Below are 7718 nucleotides of genomic sequence, written 5' to 3'. Positions count from 1 at the left end.
ACAGGGTTTCTCTGTGTAGCCCTGGCTGTCCTGGAACTCACTTTGTAGACCAGGCTGGCCTCAAACTCAGAAATCCGCCTGTCTCTGCCTCCCGAGTGCTGGTGTTTTTTCTTAAATATAGATGAGACTTTAAGTTCACAAAAGGAATAATCACTTCTCTGTTGCTGTAATAAAGCACCCTGACCAAGACAACTTACAGGGCGAGGAGTTTATTTTGGCTTATGGTTCCATAGTACCTCTAATCTGTTTCCATTTAGGTAGACTTACTTACATTTCAGCTATCACACAGAAATAGAAACTATAAGTTTGTAGTCCTGGTCATTTCCAAGGTAAACTATGTTTGTGTCTGTTTTTACATACAAACAAACAAACACACACATACACACATGAGTGAAATGTATACCTGTGTATGCTTGTTTATTTATTTTGTGTATGTATGTGCAGTGGAGCACACACAGGACAATTTGAAGGGGTCTGTTATCTATTTCTAGGATGTGGGTTCTGGATGCCTTAGGTCATCAGGCTTGGTGGCAAGTGCTTTTTTCTGCTGCGTCATCTTGCAGCCGATCTCTTTGAACAAAGTTACCGTGAAGGTATGTTGTGATCTTGAACTGCACCTTTTAAAGATTTCTTTACAATCAGTGTGGCATCACCTTATGTTTCATGTTGAAAAAGGGAAAAAAAAGTTCACTTATATCCCCATGTGTTTCTTTATAGAACAGTAATAGTAGCGTTGGATGAGTTCATATTTATAAGCCTATGATTTAAAACAAAGCCATAGTTAATAAAGACATATAGCATCTAGGATCGGATTTAGTCTCTCTTCTTGATACATAGTTTTGATGTATAAAACATTTACAATATGGTTAAGCCAAGTGGCAGCTTGGAGAAGGCTATGTCATTTCCCATCCTCTACAATCATGCTTAACTCCCAAGGCCATACCAGGCAAGGGGCTTACTACTCACAGGGGGCAGCAGGAGGAATCCAGCCTTGGCTTACAATCAGATGCACTCCCTCAGGACTCCCCTCTGGACGTGCAGGGTCTACCATTGTTTGAATAAGCTATTCTAGATGACCATGTAGCCATTTTTGAACATGAAACAGTATACAACTCTGAAAGGAGCTAAAGCTATGTTTTGGAATTAATTTGTTATATGAATGATGTACAAAACCCATCCTTGTATCCTGAGGAAGAACATATCAATTCCATTGGCTAATATGGTTGTTTCCACTCTGTGCCTTGTAGGAGTCTGTGTCCCCTCAAAGGTGCCTAGGGGGGCTGAGAGGCAGAGAAGCAGATCTTCCAAGGCCTGCTTTCCTGCATGGTGCATTTTCTCGTTTGACTCTCTTAGTATCAGGCTTCTATAAAAAGTTTAAAAGAACCTTTTTTGTTTTTGGTTTTTCGAGACAGGGTTTCTCTGTATAGCCCTGGCTGTCCTGGAACTTACTCTGTAGACCAGGCTGACCTCGAACTCAGAAATCTGCCTGCCTCTGCCTCCCTAGTGCTGGGATTAAAGGCGTGTGCCACCACTGCCTGGCTTGTGGGGTCATTCTTATTCAAACCACCATATAAGTTTGTTTTGTTTTTAAAAGTAAGTTTCCAAACAATGTCTATAGTATGATCTCATTCCTAAAACAAATATATAGACATTAAAATGGATATGAATGTGGACAGAGATATATACCTGTATACATATACATATGTAGATTCTTAAAGTAAAGGACTGGAATATATATCAACTGTTTCTAATAGTTGCCTCTGAGAAGAAAAATAAATACAAAACAGAAAGGATGGGAAAGAGAATCTTTCATGTTTGGGTCCAAATATTTCTGAATTGTTCGAATGTTCTACAGTGGGGATTTCCTTTAGCAGAGTGTGTGCACATTTTAGAGGAGACAATTTATAAGAGCTTGAAAACCGCTGAGTTGGATTCGGATCCAACAAGGCCAAGAGTAGCTGTCTTTATCCTACACAGGCAAGTTTCTTAGTGTGCTTCTTGCTGCTGGGAAAAAAGAAAAAAAAAAGGCCCCAGGTAAGGCTCTTTACCATGAACAGTTCCCAAGGTCCGGGTGCGTTCCTCTTTCACATCCCAAGATGGTACCTCAAACACTGCTTCATCTTCAGAGAGGGAATTCTTCACCCTTGTGTAGTAGCAGGTGGGAAGGCAGAACAGAAAGGAAGAGGGCAAATGAGAGGAGGGGTCCTGGCTGTGTTTTTATAACAGCACAAACAGTACCCACGGAGGTCCTTCCCAGGAGTCTTAAAGTTGCAGTGAAATTTGAAGAAGGGTTTTGGAGAGGACAGCCGGCCAAAGCGCCACCTGGAATCACAAAGAGAAAATCTGACCACTGTTGGACAGAGATCACACCGACTTCTCAGTCTAGTGTCCCATTAGTCACGGTCCAGATCTGGCGAGACAGAGACAGCGTGATTCTGATGAGTCCCAGGTCACAGCAGGTGCCTTGAGGGAGGGCCGCGCTCCATCCTCATTCACTGCTTTAAATGACTATATTAAGATTCGGTTTACATCTCAAACAATGTGCCCATTTAGAGCGCCCAGTTCACTAGTCTTTAGTGTACTCACAGTTGTGAAATCGTTACTACAACCAGCTTTAGAATTCTTTTTCTCGCTCTGAAAGGTGAAGCTCTGAGTGCCAGCAGCTGCTCTTCACTGCTTTCTGTTCCTCACAGAACAGGAACAGACTTTCCATACCAGTACTTTTGGCAATTCTGGATATTTTACATAAATGGACTATTTTAAAAGATTTAATATGAGTGAGGGGGGAGGGGTGAATGTGCGCATGTGCGCGCGCATGCGTCTGGGCCCGTGAGTCTATGTTCACTGGCCACAGAGGTCAGACCTCAGATTCCCTGCAGCTGAGATTACAGATGGTTGTGAGCTGTCCAACATGTATACTCCAGGCCTCTGGAAGAGCAGTAAGTGCTCTTAACCTCTAACCCATTAATGAAATTTTACAATAGTATCCTTCAGAGTCTGACTCAGCACATTCTTTTCAAGAATCATACATGTTGTAGCATGTTGTAGCGCATGCCAGTGCTTCGTGTCTTTTTCAGTGTTGAGTACTATCCCATATCGTGAATGGACAGATGTTTTATTTTTCCAGTTACCGGATCGTGAACATTTTATGTTTGTGCTTTTTCTGTGTTTTAGCCAGCATGGTTGTGTGGATGTTTGCATTCTGTTTATATACACATACATAAATGATATGTAATATGAATAGACATGCTGAGTGAAGAAACTCTAGTTGGTGCGAGCATGACAAACATGGCTCTGGAAAGCCTTGCACTTCTTCTATTCCCTCTGCCTTGCTAAGAGCCATTAGATGACATTCCTAAAGCTAGCCACCAAGGGCTAGTCCCTTATTTGGCCACTTCCTCCCCCTGAGGCTGACCACCAAGGTCCAGTTATCAAAGCATTGAAGCCCAACCATCAAAAGCCCCCTTTTGGCCACTTTAATTATCGTGCCCAATTAAAATTAGTCAACTCATCCTAACACGTGATTTCCCCTTTCACCTTTATAAACCAACATTTGTCTGTGGGTCATGGCTGTCTTCTCTCTATCCCGAGGCAGTCCTTTGTTATGTCCCGCCCCCACCCTGGACTAATATACCATTACCCTCCCCCTTGCTCCCGTTCTCCCCTCTCCCTTGTTCCCTTCCCCATCTCCCTCATCCTCTAACTCTTGCCTCTGTCTTTAATTCCCTGCTCTCTGTCCCTTTGAGACAAATAAATCTCCTTTATGCTGAGAACTGGACTTGGGGTTGTCTCGAGCTGACTCTGAGGTCCCTAAGGACGAGCCCTGTGGAAATTGTACTCTTAAGGTTCTCATGAAAGTTTGTTTCCTCAAGCAACTGTATCACATCTCAAGAAGCAATGTGTCAATGCGCCAGTGGCCCTGCGCCCTCAGCAGCACTTCTGCCGTATGCGTTTATGATCGGAGCGCAGCATCCTAGTGGGAGTGACGTCACTTCCCTGTGCTCGGAAGATGACTACCACTACCGGAACCAATGGCCCTTCCCTCAAACAGCATTATAAGCAACCACAAAGCCCAACGGCTTTGACCACTGGCACCCAGTCCTCACTCTGTAGGGCGAAGCATCCATTCTGATATTATTTCATGTGTCTTCATTGCAGGACTGAGACTGTTTCTGCCGTGATGGAGTATCCACTCTCAGATGACAAGCAGGAACAGCCTGTGGCCTGGATCTGGCACATGACACTTCTGCTTTCCAACTGCTGTCCAAAAAATTCCTGTCACCAAACCCAACTTCAATGCAGCCAGTATCGCAAAGTTTGGCTTGCGGAGTGAAAGAGCAAGAGAGTGTAATTTTACAGAGGAAGGGAGTGAATTATTGAAAACAACAATCCAGTTTCCCTCTCCACTCAGTTCTCTGTCTCAATGGCATCTTGTTTCCTATTTACTCACACAGTGAACTCAGACTTCAGGGCATCTCAGATCTCAGACATTCCATCCCTTCCCCCAGTAACATCTTCCTCAAGGCCTCCATTTGGGAGACTATATTAAAATCTGAAATTATTAGAAGCTGAAATAATTAAAAACGAGAGTGCTGGATCACACCAAAACTGTTCTTTTGTATCAAACCTTGCTAGCCGCTACCCAGAATTTATCTGTTGACTTCTTTCTTTAAAAATCACTGAAGAGTAAAACTATAAAACTTCATGAAACTTCTTCCACACTGGATTGTGGAATTTGTTTCTGGGTCATAGTCACTGGTAATGACTCCAGAATAAACTATCACTTGTTCTTTAAAAAAAAAAAAACCACTGAAGCACCTGTGGGACAAGTGTGAGACACAGGGTTCATACTCTCAGGGCCCCCAGAAAAGCTGAGTAGGCCTTGTGTCCACCTGTGACCCCAGCAAGCAGAAGTAGAGGCAGGGGTATCCCCAGAGCAAGCTGACTGGCTAAGCTCCACACCTCGAGAGACCCTCAGATAAAATGTGAAAGCCATTAAGGATGCTATCCACCAGCAGTCTTAGGTTTCCACAGGCGTGTGCACATGAGTACCTGCACACACAAGTGTACCTCAAGTATGTGAAGGAACACATGTACATACACCCAGCTCACAGACATATATATATATGTGTGTGTGTATGTATATATATACACATATGTATATATGCATATACATACACACATATATGTATGTGTATATATGTGTATATAGGTATATATGTATATATATATGTGTGTGTGTATGTGTGTGTGTATGTATATACATGTGATATATATATGTATATATGTGTGTGTATATATATATATATATAGATGTATATATATATATATTCAAATGACAGATTCTAAATCAGGTGTGGTGGCACATGGCTCTAATCCCAATAAGGCTAAGGCAGGGGCATCATAAAATGTGAATTAGCCTGGGCTACAGAGAGAGTTGAAGATCTTTCTGACTTGCATAGCAAGCAAGACCTTATCTCAATGAGCAAACAAATTCCAACTGATCTTATTCAGAGAAGTAAAACATTTTATATTTTATTTACTTTATTTTATTTTTTATTTTTGCAGCCTCTCTCATCTGGAGCTGAGACTGACCTTGTGAAAATCTGCTGTGGATTTCTGGACCAGTCTGTTTTCCTTATTTTGCTCCTGTTTTGTCTAGCACGTGGCTGCTGAACCTGAGGTGGAGTGGCCATACTTTAAAGATGAGGTAACCATCTAGGTGAGAGGAAGAGGCTGAGCACCCGCAGAGCGTGGAAAGAGGAAGGCAGGCAGGGACACCCGTGGACTGTAGTTTTGCTCCTGTTGTGAATCGTAACGTAAATATTTTTGGAGACAGAGGTTTGTTTGCCAAAGGGGTCACGAGCCACAGGTTGAGAACTGATTATTTAGGGGCCTGGGCTGGTGGTCTCAGTTATCCAGGGTACCTTGACTGTGGCTGTGCTTGAGTTTGAGCAGTGGGAAGTACAACCTAAGAACTCTGACGAGAAAGGAGAAGAGATCAGGGCACTTTTCTCACCTTGTCCCTTCTCTAGAGCCTCCTCTCGGACACTGGTCACATATTTTTCCTAGCCTGGGCTTCTTCCAACATAGCCTGGGCTCCTACCAGCCCAGCTCCTCCTCCAGGGTTCTGACTTGTGTCTAAGTCTACTGCATGAATTCTCCCCTCTCTTTCTTCAGCCCTACAGTGACAATCACTCCTCAGTGCTACCCGTGTGTAGGTAGCTCAACACCTCTTTTTGTTCCTATAAACTTGGGAGATCTCTGTACTCAGCCTTGGCGTTTCATGAGGACCATCTGCGGGGAATTGCTTCCAGCTGCCAGCTGCCTAACGGAAAAGCCGACCCTCTCTGCTGCATGGTTTCAGGTTTGCACTTCAGCAACTTTTCCTCAGAGCCCTCCCTTTGCTTCAAATTCCATTGCTCCATCTCTGGGTCTAGCTGTCCTTCAAGACCCTCTGGAGGGCCATTACCCACAAGTAGTCTACCATGTCCCCGTGTTCAACACATACCCGGCGGTTCTTCTTTCCTTCTGCTTTACCTTATAGTGACGCGTCTACGTGTAACTCTGGGCCACTTGATCAGCGTTTTGAAGTTGGAACCCCCATCCAGGTCTGACGCACTTTTATTTCCTTCTTTCTCCTTTTGTTCTTCTCCAACCTTTGGCCTACATCCAAAGCAAGGCTTGACACCAAGTGGGTGCTCATTTGTTTGTTGTTATCAGCACTTCCTGTTTACGACTTAGACTTCCGTCCTAGAGCTACAGTCAGTTCCGGCGGTAATGGACCTTTTACAACAGATATGCAGATTTTTCTTTGGCAGTAATATGTGTTACACTCGACACAGGCAGTAGTCACCTATGATACACATAGTTGCCTCCTGGTGTCTGCAAAGAACTTTCTCTGGACCTTCCTGCAGATGCAAAATCTGCTGATGCCCAAGTCCCTTATAAAATGCTGTATAAGACCTATAAACACCTTCTACTATTCTCGATGCATCTCTCTATTGCTTATAATAATAATACCTGACACGATGTAGCCACTTTGTAAATAGTGTCAAGAAGAAAATCTGTACGTCTTCTATGCAGATAATAAATCAAATAATAAATAGGGTTAGTTGTTGGTTGAATGTCCGGATATGGAACTCTCAGCATGGAGGGCTAAGTGTTTGTCGTGGAGGATTTTATTACTTATGTTTTGTTACTGGGATGGCATGCTGGAGGCAACATATAAAAGAGTGTGTTTGGAGCCATGGTTCCAGAGGAATAAGAGAGTGTCATGGTGGGGAAGCATCGAAGCAAGCAGCAGGCACATGACAGGAACAGGAAGCTGAGACCTAACATCTTTCACCTCAGTAAGAAGCAGAGGGAACAAACTGAAAGCAGGTGAGGGTCATGAACTCTCAAAGCCCGCCCCCACTGATGTATTTCCACCAGTGAGACTTTACCTCCTACACCTCCCCAAACAGTACCACTAACTAGGGACTGAGCATCCAAATACCCAAGCCTAGTGGGGCCGTTTCTCATTCAAACCATGCCGCTTTTACTTAAGAATTTTCAGGTGGGGGGGTGGAGAGATGGCCCAGCCCTTAAGAGCACCGACTGTTCTTCCAGAGGTCCTGAATTTAATTCCTAGCAATCACATAGTGACTCAAAACTGGCTGTAATGGGATTGGTTGTCCTCTTCTGGTGTATCTGAAGACAGCGACAGATTACTCATT

Source organism: Mus caroli, chromosome 10, assembly GCF_900094665.2.
Source record: "Mus caroli chromosome 10, CAROLI_EIJ_v1.1, whole genome shotgun sequence".
Taxonomy (NCBI): domain Eukaryota; kingdom Metazoa; phylum Chordata; class Mammalia; order Rodentia; family Muridae; genus Mus; species Mus caroli.
Note: the sequence above shows the minus strand (reverse complement) of the source record.